This window comes from Elephantulus edwardii, unplaced genomic scaffold, assembly GCF_000299155.1.
Source record: "Elephantulus edwardii isolate Elephantulus edwardi_28Jun2011 unplaced genomic scaffold, EleEdw1.0 scaffold00031, whole genome shotgun sequence".
NCBI classification, from domain to species: domain Eukaryota; kingdom Metazoa; phylum Chordata; class Mammalia; order Macroscelidea; family Macroscelididae; genus Elephantulus; species Elephantulus edwardii.
Window position 1 is genome coordinate 11,678,644 of NW_006399781.1, and position 15,122 is coordinate 11,693,765.

Genomic DNA, 15,122 nt, shown 5'->3' on the forward strand with positions numbered 1-15,122 from the left:
TGTTTGTTTGTTTGTTTTCTTCACAGCTCTTTCTTCAGTGCCTTGGACAGGCACTCAGTTAAATATTTATTAAATTAATATGTGGACAAGGATGAAGAGAGAGATGTGAAACATTGGCATTCCTGATTGCCCATGAGATGGGGGAATGAGGGAACAGAGGCAACAAGTGTGGGGTGGAATGAGGATTGAATAATATGACTTTTCCACATGTGATATATGTTGTTGTTATGTGCCATGGAGTCACCCACAACTCATGGTGACAAGAGCCCTAAACCCTGCTCCATCCTCTGCCAATCTCACCATCTCCAACACACCTACCCCCATTACCCCAGTCACTGAATCGATCCATCTCATCGAGTGTCTTCTTCTCCTGTGCTCTCTCTCCACCCTCCCAAGCCTGATGTTCCTTTCCAAGGACTGGTCCCTCCTTGCAGCATGTCCAAAGTATGTCAGACAAAGCCTCAGAATCCTTGACTCCAAGAAGCAGCCTCATCTCCCCTTCTCCAGTGAGAATATATAAAAGAAAGAAAGGGAGAGAGAGAGAGAGAGAGCAAACTACCAACTACCTTGGGTCCCAAAGCAGGTAAGGATAAATTTCAAGTCCATCCAGAGCCTTCTCTTGACCGTTACCCTCAGTTCTATCAGGGAATTAGAAGGAGCTCTGGTGACCCAGGCCCAGGGAGTTGTGTTGCCAACCAAAGGCAGCAGCTGCTCCATGGGGGGGGGGGAAATGGACCTCCTCCTCCTCCTCCTCCTGTGCAAGTTACAGTCTCTGAAAGCCTGCTGGAGGGTCAGTTAGCTTTGACTGGCCAACAGCACATACCAATAGAGGATTAGATTACCAAGACGGTTCAGGTGATGGAGTCAAAAGAGGTCCCTGACAGCTGATTTGCCCAATGCAACCTGTCTCCTGATGTCCTGACTGCTGGTACCAAGGAGTCTGATTGATTGTTGATTCAACCAAGATGAAATCAATCTCTTATCCATCTATCATAATGCTATCTGCTGGTCCTGTGCTTGTCACTCACTTAACAATAACAACAGTCCATAGGAGGTGACACTGCCAACCTAAGGAGAGTTTGAATCTATTAGCATCTTTGGGGAAGAAAGATAGGCAATCTCTTAGGAGATTTACAGCCTCCAAAAGGCCACTGGAGGGTTGGCTAGGAGTCTGTTCTCACTTTATGAAATGACTTTGACTTTTGAAAGGATTAGCATCTCTTCTCTCTCACTTTCCCAAGTGCAAAATCAATCTTCCTCTTTTATACAACATCCCTGCCGAGCTAATCTGCTCCTGGTTGTAAACAGAAAGCCCAGTTTCCTTTACATAAACAAACACTGCTCCCATAAATAGCAAGGCTCAGGCTGTTGGCTTTGAATCCTGAGCAGCAGGCTTTCCCCTGACAGCCCCTTGACACCTTCCAGCCCCGCAGGAGGCCTCCCCAGAGTGCTCTCCACTAAACCCAGGATTTCTCACTGACACCTTTGGAAACCGCAGGCTTTCTTGGAGAAGAAAGGCCCCATGTGCTTAATTTGAGCCAATTCACAATACAACAAACATTCTTCTATTTTCAGCAATATTCCCAAATGTCCAATGTCTGTGTACCCTCCAAACCCATCACAGCTTGCTGAAAGGAGATGGGATTACCCATTTGATAGGAAGTGAAACTCAGGTGAGTGGGTGAGGAAGATTCCTACCAGGCCTGTCTATCTCTAGAAGACATGCTCTGTCCCCTTTGCCGCACTCACTGCCTTGCTACATTTGTATATCATTTGCAACTTATAAAGTTCTGCACATAAACTACCTCATTTGAACCTCACAGCCCTAAAATCAAGAAATATTTTACATTTCCCTTTTACAGAGGGGGAAATTGAGGCTCAGGATGGGAGCACACAGACAGCATGGTATAAGAGGGAGCACTGGACAGGGAGCACGATGGCCTGCAGGCTGACCCTTGCTTTATCGGTCCCTAGTGAACTTGGCATTTGTGCAAGGCATACATCCTCTTTGACCCCCAGCTTCCTCATATGGAATGTAAGGTGATGGACTAGTTGTCAGGTCCCCAGCAGTTTCACTATTTAAAAACAAACAAACCAAACAACCAAGAAAAGTTTTTTATAAGTCCCTCCATTTAAAAAAAATACTTATGACGTTTAATTTACTTGAAACAGTAGGCAGTCATCAGAACAGAGCAAGGAAACACTACATGGTTCAAAATCAGGAAAGGTGTATGTCAGGAATGCATCTTATATCACCATGCCTTTTCAAGCAATATGTGGAACAGATCATCCAGAAGGCCAGGCTCTATAAGGAGAAATGTGGCACCCGGATTGGAGGAAGACTCATCAACAATTTGTGTTATGCAGATGACACAACCTTGCTTGTCAAAACTGAAAAGGACATGAGACATTTGCTACAGAAGGTCAAGTACTACAGCCTTTAATACGGATTAAAGGTCAACATCAAGAAAACAAAGATTCTCACCATTGGGTCAACTGGCAACATTATGATAGATGGTGAAGAGACTGAAATTGTTAACAGCTTCAGTTGCTTATCTCCACAATGAACACTCTTGGTCCAAGCAGTCATGAATCAAAAGATGAATTGTATGGGGGAAAATCTGCTATTAGGGACCTCTCCAGAGTACTGAAGAGCAATAATGTCAGTCTAGAGACTGAGATGTACCTGATCCAGGCCAGGGTCTTCACAATTACTTACTATGCATCAGGGAGTATTAGAGCTGGACAATGACTAAAGATGACAGAAGAAGAATTGATGCCTTTGAATTATAGTGCTGGAGAAGAGTAATGAATATACCATGGAAATCATACAGGTTTGTCCTAGAGAGTGTAAAACCAGGCTGCTCCTTGGATGCAAGAATTTTGAAGCTTCTTGTAACATACTTTGGGCATATTGACTGGAGGGACCCGTCCTTGGAGAGAGACATCATGCTTGGAAGGATGGAGATGGATTGACTCAGTGACTGGAGTAATGGAGGTAGGTGTGTAGGAGACAATGAGGTTGGCTCAAGTTAGAGTGGGATTCAGAGCTGTTGTACATAGTGTCACTGTGATTTACAAGTGACTCGATGACACATAAGAACAACAACATAGGCTTTAAAACAAGTCAGAGTCAGAGGCTAGTCTCATATATGAATCTCAGTTTCTTCATTTGTAATTATTTTTTTTTACAGATGAGATTTATTTGTTTGGGTTTTGTTTCACATTTTCCTTCACTAACATTATATTTCATGCAATCATTCTCATACACTGTGTTTTAGAAAATTAATCACCATTGAACTATGCCTACTATTCCCCCATCTTTTCAGGTAGCTCAAATATTTTGACACCTTAGATACTTTGACAAGACACTTAGATACTTTGACAAAGACAATTTGATACCTTAGAACAAGATTGAAACTATAGTTACAAAGTGGAGACCCTCCCCCCAAACTTCTGTACAGAAACAGCTAGGTCTGGTGGGATATTTGCATTTGTTCCAATGCTGGAAATCCTGTTTCTAAGCTTATGCAGTCACAATGTCTTACTCACAATAACACTGCTTCTAGCGTAACATTCACGTTCCCAGTGGAGATGGAAATGCCAAATTGTTAATAACACCCTGGGGCTTTGCAGCTCACACTATCACTGCCTTCAATGAGCTTTATCATAGTTAAGCTTATGAAAATATCAGTCTTTTAAAATTGAGAGTCAAGGAATTCCAAGCCAGTGTCGATCCAGGGGTAGAAAATCAAACTCTGTCCAGCCAGAAAAAAGTCTGTCCACCTGCAAAGCAACCCCAGTGACTTGGTGAAACCATTTGAAACTCTCAGCTCTGCCTGGCCACCCTCAGGGCTTGCTTTGCTCATGGCAGTCACCAGTGATGGTGGCAGGTCAGTGCTGTAAAGGAAAGCATCAGCTTATAATAAGTGTTGGTTGTTGTTGTTATGTGCCATCAACTCACCTGTGACTCATAGAGACCCTATGTACAAAAGCCCTAAACCCTGCTCTATCCTATGCCACTCTTCTTGTCTCTGACACATCTATCTCCATTACCCCAGTCACTGAGTCAATCTATCTCATCGAGGGTCTTCCTCTCCTACCTTTTTTGAATTCTCTAATATGGTTCTGATAATTGCCTTTTGGTCCAAGTATATAGGTTTTGCATTAGCACGATTAAATGTTCTGGGATTCCCATGCTAATGTGAAACCTATACTTGAACCAAGAGGCAGTTGTCAGAACAGAGCAGGGTAACACTGCATGGCTCAAAATTGGGAAGGGTGTGCACCAGGGATGTGTCCTATCTCCATACCTTTTCAACCTGTATGCAGAGCAGATTATCCGGGAGGCTGGGCTCTAGGAGGAAAATTGTGGCATCAGGATTGGTGGAAGATCTATTAACAATCTCCGTTATGCAGATGACACAACCTTGCTTGCTGAAACTGAGGAGGACCTCATGCAATTGCTGCAGAGGGTCAAGGACTTGCAGCCTTCAGTATGGACTGAGGCTCAATGTCCAGAAGACAAAGATTCTCGCCACTGGACCAATTAGCAGCGTCAGGATGGATGATGAAGAGATTGAGAGTGTTCACAGCTTCAGTTTGCTCGGCTCCACAGTCAACACTCTTGGTACCAGCAGTCAGGAAATCAAAAAGCGTATCGCGATGGGAAAGTCTGCTGTTAGGGACCTCTCTAAAGTACTCAAGAGCAATGGTGTCTCTCTGGAGACTAAGGTGTGCCTGATACAGGCCTTGGTCTTTGCAATCACTTGTTATGCATCAGAGAGTTGGACAATGACTAGGGAGGACAGAAGGAGAATTGATGCCTTTGAGCTGTGGTGCTGGAGAAGAGTATTGAATGTACCATGGACTGCCAAGAAAACAAACAGATTCATCCTGGCGAGGATTAAACCAAGCAATCGCTTGGAGGCAAGGATTCTGGAGCTTTGTCTTACATACTTTGGGCATGTTGCAAGGAGGGACAGGTCTTTGGAGAAGGACATCATGCTTGGTAGGATGGAGGGATGGCGCAAGAGAAGACCCTCTATGAGGTGGATTGATTCAATGACTGGGGTAATCAGGATGGGTGTGTCAGAGCAGGGTTTAGGGCTGTTGTACATAGGGTTGCTATGAGTCGCAAACAACTCGACGGTACATAACAACAAAAACAACGATATGATTCTGTGTGGTCTGTGAGCTATCATAACAGATTTTGGACCCAAAAAAGCAGTAAGATTGGGTGTTGGGATGAGTTATAAAGAGGTGCAAGGGACATACCTGACCTCTTGGGAGTTGGTTTTGTGTTGTTGATGTGTTGGGGACAGTTCCCCTTTGTGGCATTGGTAAAGGTCAGATATGGTCATCCCTACATGGCCCTTGTTTGTTGGGATTTTTGGGGTTTTTTTTACATTCACTATACATTTGAGCTCTGGTGCTGGAGGAGAGTATTGAATGTACCTTGGACTGCTAGGAGAACCAACAGGTTCATCCTAGAGAGGGTTAAACCAGGCTGTTCCTTGGAGGCAAGGATTCTGAGGCTTTGTCGGACATACTTTGGACATGTTGCAAGGAGGAACCAGTCCTTGGAGAGGGACATTATTCTTGGGAGGATGGAGTGACAGCGCAGGAGAGGAAGACCCCCTATGAGGTCGATTGATTTGGTGATTGGGGTAATCAGGGTGGGTGTTTCTGAGACAGTGAGATTGGCAAAGGACAGTGCAGGGCTTAGGGCTTTTGTACATAGGATCGCTATGAGTCACAGACAACTCGATGGCACATAACAACAACATATATCAGAATGGGCTTGTTGGTATACAACAATAATTAATATTTTAGAAACAAGAATCATCTGACCAGTAGCAGCCAAAATCAGAAATGTGCCTGAAAACCAAGAGTCCAGGAAGAAGGGTCTCAAAGGATTGGTGTTGGACAGCTAGATGCTGATGAATCAACCACAGTAATAGGACTGCGGCTGCTTCCTCCTAGAGGGACAGTGAATCTGAAGGTACTTGCCAACCTGCTTCTCTCAAGTGCAGAAGTTCCCCCCACCCCATATTTTCTTGGATTCTATGTTTGTCCTGGTCACTGCTGTTTGCTAATATATCTCTTCATGTAAGTGACTTGTCGCTTTCAGTCAGATTGCATACTGGAGCAAGGCGAGGTTTTCTGTAAAAGCACTTTGCAGGTGGTGTAGCTTTAGTGATGAAATTCTCACCTTTCTTGTGGTAGACCTGGTTTGATTCTCAGTCACCCATCAGTGGAGAGTCCTTTTGTGTCCCTTGGATGCTAAACAGGTTTCAGTGGAGCTTCCAGATAAATACAGACTAGGAAGAAAGACTTGGTGATGTCCTTCCGAGTATCAGACGGTTGGGGGTGGAGGAAGGAGAAAAAAAAAATCTTATGGCTCACAATGGTCCAATCTGGCTGTGCATTTGGTCTTCAAGAATTGAAGCTGTCTCTATGCAAGCTGCCGGAGAAAAATGGGCAGTCTCTGAAAACCCACAGAAAAGGTGGTTACAACTCCAGCAGGGTCTGCAATGAGTCGTTGTTGCTGTTGTTGTTGTTGAGATTACAGTAGCTAGCAAGAAAGATGACTTTGAGAATGTCTGTTATAACCTTTGAAAAGCGTAGAAATTCACAGTCCAAAGAGGAAGAGAAATATGGAGGTGGAGGTGTTGTTATGTGCCATTGAGTTGGAACTGATTCATAGCTGACCCTGCAGGGAGTTTTCAGAGGCTATAAATTCATGGGAAGAAATTATTTTTTCCCCCACAGAGCAGCTGATGAATTTGAAGCACCTGCCTCTGGGTTGGCAGTGCAGCTCCTTATCCACTAGGTTGTTTATAACTCAGAATACTGAGGATGATAGAAGTGAGTATGGAGTGTAGCAGGAGGTCGGAAGAGGGACATGTAGCCATGATGGGAGGATGTTGTCAAAAAGACTCCCTGAGGAAACATCTGAGTTGTTATAAAGGATGATAAAAAAGATATAGCCTATAGATAAAAAACTTTGGCCAAAACAAAACAAAAGAGAGAGAGAGAGAGATACCCTGAGGAGAAACTATGCCTATTAATTAAGTCATGATGCCTTTGGAGAATTATCAGCAGTTCATTTTGAGTGTAGTAGATCGGATGTGAGGCAGCTCTGATGGCCTTGTGGTAAGAAACTTCACTGCAATCCCGAAGGCATGCTATTTGAATCCACCAGCTGCTCATGGTTGAAGGATGGGCAGTCTCCTCCTGTGTAATTAACTGCCTCAGAAAGCTTGCTGGAGGGTCAGCTGTGGATCGGTTCCAACTCCATGGGACTCAACAATAACTCAAGGTTGGGTGTGGGCTGAGGGAGCTCGGTGTTGTGGCAAGAGGGGACACCTTTGTGCCATTAGAAAGAAGGGGTCACCTGCAGGCCTGGACTTTCCCAGACTCCTTTGCTCTGAGTGACCTTCAGCACCTCTCCTCTTTGTTCACAAACTCCACCACCATCTGTGGGACCCTGGTCCTGACTCTTGAAGGTTGTGTCTCAGTTTGAGGAGTTTTATTCAGGAAGCACTTGAAACCTGAAAGATCAGAAGAATTTAGAGCAAAATAGCCACACAGTAACAACTGTGTTGGAGAAAGAACACTCTGAAAGCAATGAGGAGGAGGGGCTGGTAAAGAGAAAGGCAGCTGGGCGGCCTGGTGGGCAGCAGCTCTTGGTGATAACCAGGCAAGCATCATGCATCGAGATCGGCTCAGCAGAGACAGGAGAGGTAGAGAGAGGATGGCTTTCTGAGATCCTCAGAAGGTGGATTGTGCAGGAATTAGTATCCATTTGGATATGGGGGAAGAAAGGAGGGGCACAGGGCTCTCAGGGAGAGAGTGTTTCTGGATTTGCTAGCTGGCGATACAGAAAGAGAGAGAGATGGAATCGAATCCAAGAGAGACTCAAGCGTGAAGGGGACCAAGAACAAAATGTCTGAGAACCCTGATATTTTAGAGAGAGGAAGAACTTTCTTTTTCTGTTTTGTAAGAGGTCTCACTAGAGACCAGCATGTGGTCGGGTCTTGAAGAGAGTAAGGAGGACACAGCTGCCGTGGGCAGTGGGTGAGGGCGTTGACTGGAGACGCAGAGAGGCGTGCCAAGCACGGGTTGTTTTCTCCTTGCCTGACAGCTGCTCCCCATCAGCGGACCAGATGGAATAATGAGGTAAGACTCAGCTCAGAGCTGCACTCAGAGCAGAGCAGGTACTGCTGTGGGTGACTGTATTCCTCTGCACCACTAGAGGGCGCTGGGCCTGCTGCTTATCAGAGTGGAGGAAGCAGCTCCCATGGCCTTTGCAATCCCAGCCAGGAGCAGGCCTGCCCCTAACATTTTCAAGCCTGCAGCAGCAGGACAGAGGTCCATATACCAGAGGTCTAAATAAGTACAAACTATGAATTTAGCTATTCTCACAACCAGTCTGCATGGGCCTTACAGTACACTTCCAGGCAACATCTTTACAAACCCAAGAGCCCAGTTCTTCCCTGAATTAACAGCAAAGGGGAACGAGAGGACTTTTCTCAGTGAGAAAAATGGTCTACATCTTGACTGGAGTGGTAGCTACACAACTGTATGCATTTGTCAAAACTTGTCAAATTGTTTCAGATAGGATAGATTATATAGTTTACAAATTGTTGTTGGTTTTGTTGTTGTTATGTGCAGTCGAGTCACCTATGATTCATAGTACAACTGCCCTAAACCCTGCTCTATCCTGTGCCAATCTTCTTGTCTCTGACACACCTACCCCCATTACCCCAATCACTGAGTCAATCTGTCTCATTGAGGGTCTTCCTCTCCTGTGCTGTCCCGCCACCCTCCCAAGCGTGACATCCCTCTCCAAGGACTGAATCTGCCTTGCAACATGTCAACAGTATATCAGGCGAAGCTTCAGAACCCTTGCCTCCAAGGAGCAGTCTAGCTTCACCCTCTCCAGGATGAACTTGTTTGTTCTCTTAGTAGTCCATGGTATAATCAATATTCTTCTCCAACACCACAACTCAAAGCCATCAATTCTCCTTCTATCATCCCTAGTCATTGTCCAGCTCTCTGATGCATAGCAAGTGATTGCAAAGACTATGGCCTGGATCAGGTGGGTGCATCTGTCTCCAGACTGACATCAGTTGCTCTTCAGTACTTTGGAGAGGTCTCTGACAGCCGACTTTCCCAATGCAATACGTCTTTTAATTTCCTGGCTGCTGGTGCCAAGAGTGTTGATTGTGGAGCCAGGCAAACTAAAGCTGTTTAGAAATTGTACCTTAGTAAAATTAAGCTCTCAAAGAAGCAAGTAAATAAGTCAATCAGTGAGTCAAGGCCCACTTTATCTGTTTTTCCAGAGCAGAAGGTGTAATGCTCTCCCTCCCTTCCCCACAGCACACCACCACCCCAACACATCCTCTGCCCTGGGGATTCAGCTCAGCACAATTATCCTTCACACAACTGATAACAGAGAACTGTACAGAGAATTGTATACTTTATAGAGAAGATAATAGAGAATTTTATACAGTTCTCTATAAAGTTATACAGAAAAGTCAAAAGATGTTCTGTATTTTAGGATTTGTGACATATTTGATGTTTTACTGTGTCATTGTTGAGTGGACTGTGATCTGCTGGCCCATCCAAAGGCAAGGAGAGGTGGTTCTTTGTGGTGTGTAAGCAGAAGAGACTGTGGCAAGCTGAGGGAGAGAGCCTTCAGAAGCCTCTGTTTACCTCAATTTTAATACCTCTTCAGTTCTCTTTCATCTAACATGCAACTCTTTGAGGGTGAACTTCTTGTGAAAACTGACTTACATTGAAATATAAATGATCATTTTTTTAGAGTCTGATAGATAGTCATTTCAAAGCAAAGACATTCCTTCTATTTTACCTGTTTCACAAATTTATAATTTTTACAGTCTGGTGTTAAGCCAGCATATCTCCTCCATTTTCTTTGACAGACCTACCGTATATAGCAGAGTCAATTGGTAATCAGAAGAGTGGAGGGAGAGATGGGAGAAGAGAGTACAAGACCATGGGTAAAATGGAATACATTTCTACGTGTCTTTCTAATGACTGATACACATGTGTTCCTCTCCAGGGCCCACTTGTTTTCCACAAGTGCTGAATGAAACCATAGAAGCCATTTCCATGGAAAGTGTACCTGTGACACACAAGAGTGAAGTACTTTCTTCAAATTATCATTTCATGGTAAATACTTGTGGCATGAACACCTGTTCACATGTGGTTCTTGATTATGGGAGGCTTGTTGTTGTTGTTGATTGCTGTCAAGTCGAGCACGACTCATAGCAACCCTGTGAACAAAAGACCTGAAGGCTTTCTATAACTACTGACATTATCAAAGTTCATAGAGTTTACAGAGGCATGTTGTTTAGGAAGTGGATGCCACTTACCGACCCAAAGGCCCGAGGTTCTAATCTACCAGCTGCTCTGCATGAGGAAAATGGACAATCTCCTCCCGTGCCTCTGAAAACCCACTGGAGGGTCAGTTAAGGGCATATAACCACAACACTAGCCTAAAAGTTGGTGGTTTGAACCTGCTCAGGGGCACCACAGAAGAAAGGCCTGATAATCCGTTTGAGATTACAGCCAAGGAAATGCAGTTCTCCCCTCGAACAGTTGACAGGCTCATGAGTTGGCATTGACTCCATGGTGATAGATTGTATTTGATTGGATTTTTTTTCCCCTTTTGGTATCAGCAGCCAGGAAATCAAAAGATGAATTACAATGGGGAAGTCTTCTGTCAGGGACCTCTCCAGAGTACTGAAGAGCAATGATACCAGTCTGGAGACTAAGGTGCGTTTGAGCCAGGCAACTACTTCACAACTACTTGCTATGTGTCCAAAAGCTAGATGATTACTAGGAATGATAGAAGGAGAATTTATGCCTTTGAGCTGTGGCACTGGAAAAGAGTATTGAATATTCCATAGACTGCTAAGAGAACGAACTGATTCATCTTAGGGGGGTGAAACCAAGCTGTTCCTTGGAGGCAAGGATTCTGAAGCATTATCTGACCTACTTTGGACATGTTGAACCAGTCCTTAGAGAGAAACATGCTTGGGAGGGTGGAGGGACAACACAAGAGAGGAGGACCCTGGATGAGATGGACTGATTCAATCACTGGGGTAATGGGGATAGGTGTGTCAAAGACAATAAGATTGGCACAGAATAGAGCAGAGTTCAGAGCTGTTGTACATAGGGTTGATATGAGCCACAAGTGACTTGACGGCACAAAACAACAATAATGATCATGGTGTGGACCAAATAAGATGTGCCTTATCATGCTCAGCTGGTAATTTAAAGGTTGAAGGTTCAAGTCTGCATTGGAAGAATGCTGCTATTAAGAATGTTGTTGTTATTAAGTGCTGTTAAGTTAGAACCAACTCATAGCTGACCGTCCACAGGGTTTTCAGAGGCTATTCATCATATGAGAGGAGATTGCCCATCCCTCTCCCTCAGAGCTGCTCATGGATTCAAACCAACTGCCTTTGGCTGGGCAGCCACAGCTCTTACTAGGTCACCAGGACTCCCTTCTTTGAAAGAAAGTCCTGGTTATCTACTTCTGAAAAATCACCCATTAAAACCTTACAGAGCACCGGACTGCTCTAATATAATCAGGGCGTGTAAGTCAGAACTGCCTCAGTGGCAATTCTTTTTTTTCTCAGTTGGCTAAAACATCAGGAACCCGAGGCTTTCAGAGCTGGTTTCAAAAGCTTGTTAGCGCATGGTTTAATTTTTGTTTCTAGTCTACAGCTGGCTTGTCCCATGGGTTTACTGGTGAATGCCAATGAAACCATCCGGTGTGTGTTCAGAAACTGTGGAGGTCAGCACCATGGCCAGGCCCGCCATTGTTCTGGCCCCACGGTTCAGTGATCAGGCTAATGCAGCCTGTTCAGGGAGGTGGGGCGTGAACAGCAGTGACAAAGCCCAACCGGCTGTGCTCACAGAGGCAAAGTGCTGGTGAGGATTTCCCCAGAGAACTCATCAATTCCAGAGCCACTTAGCCAGGCCACAGAGCCCCCTAAACCGCTGCCTCACAGAGGAGCCTGCTAGCTCTGGAGGAAATGGACGCAAAGTGACAGGAAGTTAGCTCAGTTAGTGAAGACCAGAGGAGACCAAGCCACTAGCACAAGCTTGGCCCTGCTCAGTTACAAGCATTTCTCTTCCCATCTCTGCAAGCTGCTACTTCCCTTAACTACGCTGTGTAGCTGCCATAGTCCCCACTCCACTACTCAACCTCCTATTCCACCCCAAAAGCAGCTTTACATGCAAGAATCTCACACTCACCCACAGAAACCCATCAAACCCCAAAACTCAGCCCTCTGATGTTGAGCTGATGCTGACTCACACAGTAAACCACCATCAGGTTTCTCAAGTTATACTCCGTACAGGAGGAAAAGTCCCATCTTTCTCTAATAAGTGACTGATGGATTTGAACCATCAACCTTTTGGCCAGCTGCTCAATGTGAAATGCACTACCGCTGCACACTCCTTTGTTATTATTGTCACGTGTCGTTGAGTTGACAACTCTTAGCAACCCCACAGACATAGGACCCTAACAGTATTGTCAATAACTGAAGCCATCAATTATTAGAGAATCTGGAGAGATTTCTAGTCCCTGGTTGTCAATGTTTCCACCACCATGGATTCCTGTTAAGCCTCTGCCTTCAGAAATTTCCTACTTTGGAAGCTTTTAAATAGTAGCTGCTTTACAAGTACTTACTACTTTAGGCCATTAATTGGGCTAAGATTTTTCTCCCTCTTATTAGTTAATCTAATGCCAACACCACCTTTGGAAAGTAGATAAAACTATCACAGCTTTAAATATGAAAAAGATAATCCTAAGAGAGGTTTGCTTGCTCTAAGCAAGAGCTCAGAGTAAGAGAGTTTTGCCTTGAAGCTCACAAGGAGGAATTCGGAGAGTTTGAATTGACCCGAGGTTAATGTGATCTTGGATACAGCCAGCATTTTAGAAGAAATAGAGCATGCTCCCAGGAATCTTAACTCATCTTATACGTACACCCCTACTCAAGAGAAATGAAGACATACTTCCACAGGGAAGCTGGTACCCAAATGTTTATAACAGTGTTAATTCAAAATAACCCCCAAACAAGCATCATCTAAATGCCCAACAAATTTTGAATGAATAAACAAGCTGCAGCATGTGTAATGTTAAATAAGCCAGTCACTGAAAAGCTCACGTCCTAGATTCCATTAATATAAAATGTCCAGGTTAAGCAAGCAGGTAGTCACAGAAGGTATACTGGTGTTTGCTTAAGGCTGGAGAGAGGTGAAGATACAGCAAAGGGTATGAGGTTTCTTTTTGAGGTGATAAAAATGTTCTCAAGTTGACTGTGTTGACAGCCATAGATACCTGTGAATACACAACAAACTAGTGAATTCTTTAGATAGTATTTGGATTGTATTGTATTTGAATTCTCTTAATGAAACCTGTTCAAAGGAAGAGAAAAAAAATCAATTGCTCCTGCTTTTGAGGATGGAACAGGATAAAGCAAGGTTCAGATCTGTTGTTGATAAGGTCCCTATGAGTCACAGTTAACTTGGCTCTTAACAGAAATAGCTGTCTGACAAGGTCGCACAGTTCTGTCCCCTGAAGGTTGAGAATCAGGGGGCATGTGGTTTGGTGGAAGGATCCCAGGCTTTAGAACCAGAGTGATGACCTAGCCTCTGCCATTGTCTCCAGATTCATTAGCCTTGTGACTTTAGACAAGCCATTTCTCTTTCTTAGCCCCAGTTTCTCATCCATAAACAGGAGTTAATAATTCCTATCTCGCCACTTGTTACATTGTAAGGGAAAGCCTCCAGAGGCTCCAGTTCCAAAATTCCCTGCTTCACAAACCTGGGGCTTGAGTAAAGAGGAGGGGTGGAATTAACTACTTGTGGACAGAGGGGCTTCCCTTGCATTGAAGTCACACTCACAAGGGGTCCTTCTCTGCAGGGGAGTGTCCCAGACAGAGGCTGGCCAGGGAAAGTGCCGGAAGGAGAACATGGTGATTTATCAGCATCTCTCCTAGGAAGGACTTCCCAGCGGTGCAAACAATGTTCTTGGAAAGGCGGAAGGTTTGAGTTCACCTAATCTAGTGGTATAGTGTTGCAACTCATGGCTTGAATTTGTTCTTCAGTTCCCTCAGATTCAAAGTTACTGAGCAAGCTCTTTCCTTTTCATTTTCTGACTAGCTCTTTGTACAGTTCGTTACAGTACTTTGCTTTGTCTTCACACTCTGAAATCTTCCAACTCTGTTACTTCTTCCCTTTGTTTTGGCTTCTCATTGTTCTAGTAGAATGCTCTGAGATATCCATTTTGTTCTTCCCCTCTCTCCCTCCTCTGTCCTTGTCTTTTACCTTTTGTTTTCTTCAAGGATAATACCCTGCCCTTGATGTCATCCCACAGTTCATCTGATCTTCTTTCATTAATGTTCAAGGCCTCAAACTCATTCTCAAGATAGTTTTTAAACTCAAGTGGAATAGACTCAAGGTCATATTTTGGGTCTTGTGGCCTAGTAGAGTTGTGCTGTGAATTCAGAGGCAGTCAATTCAAACCCACCAGCTGCTTTTGGGGGCGGGGGGAGAAATAGGCATTCTCTATGTGATTTCCAGCTCTGAAAACCCACTGGAGTGTCAACCATGAGTCAGTTCCAACTTTTCACATAACAACAATAACAACAATGATTCAACAGAAGAAAGACTTGTTTCTAAAATATCAGCCATGGAAACTGCTATGGAGAACAGTTTTATTCTTGTATATTGGGTTATGATCAGTTGGAATTGAATAGATAGAAACGTGGGGGGTGGCAAGTACACTTATGCGGTATCATAAACCTTGAAAATTGGCTTTTTTATCCGCTGTGTTAGCCCCCATTGGGGGCATGGTCTCCAGCTACTTTAACTGTGGAAACATGGCCTTGAAAATCACCAACAGCTATGGGACAAATATATGATAGTGCTTTCCACACTGTGGGAGACAGTGGTGGAGAGAAGGTAAAGAGACCAAGGCACTGCTGTGAAGAGACTGTGGCAAGGTATTACCAGAGGAACCTTAGAGATGGAGCCACAGTTAAAGGCTTTGCTTGCTGGATGATTGAAGGAAAAGG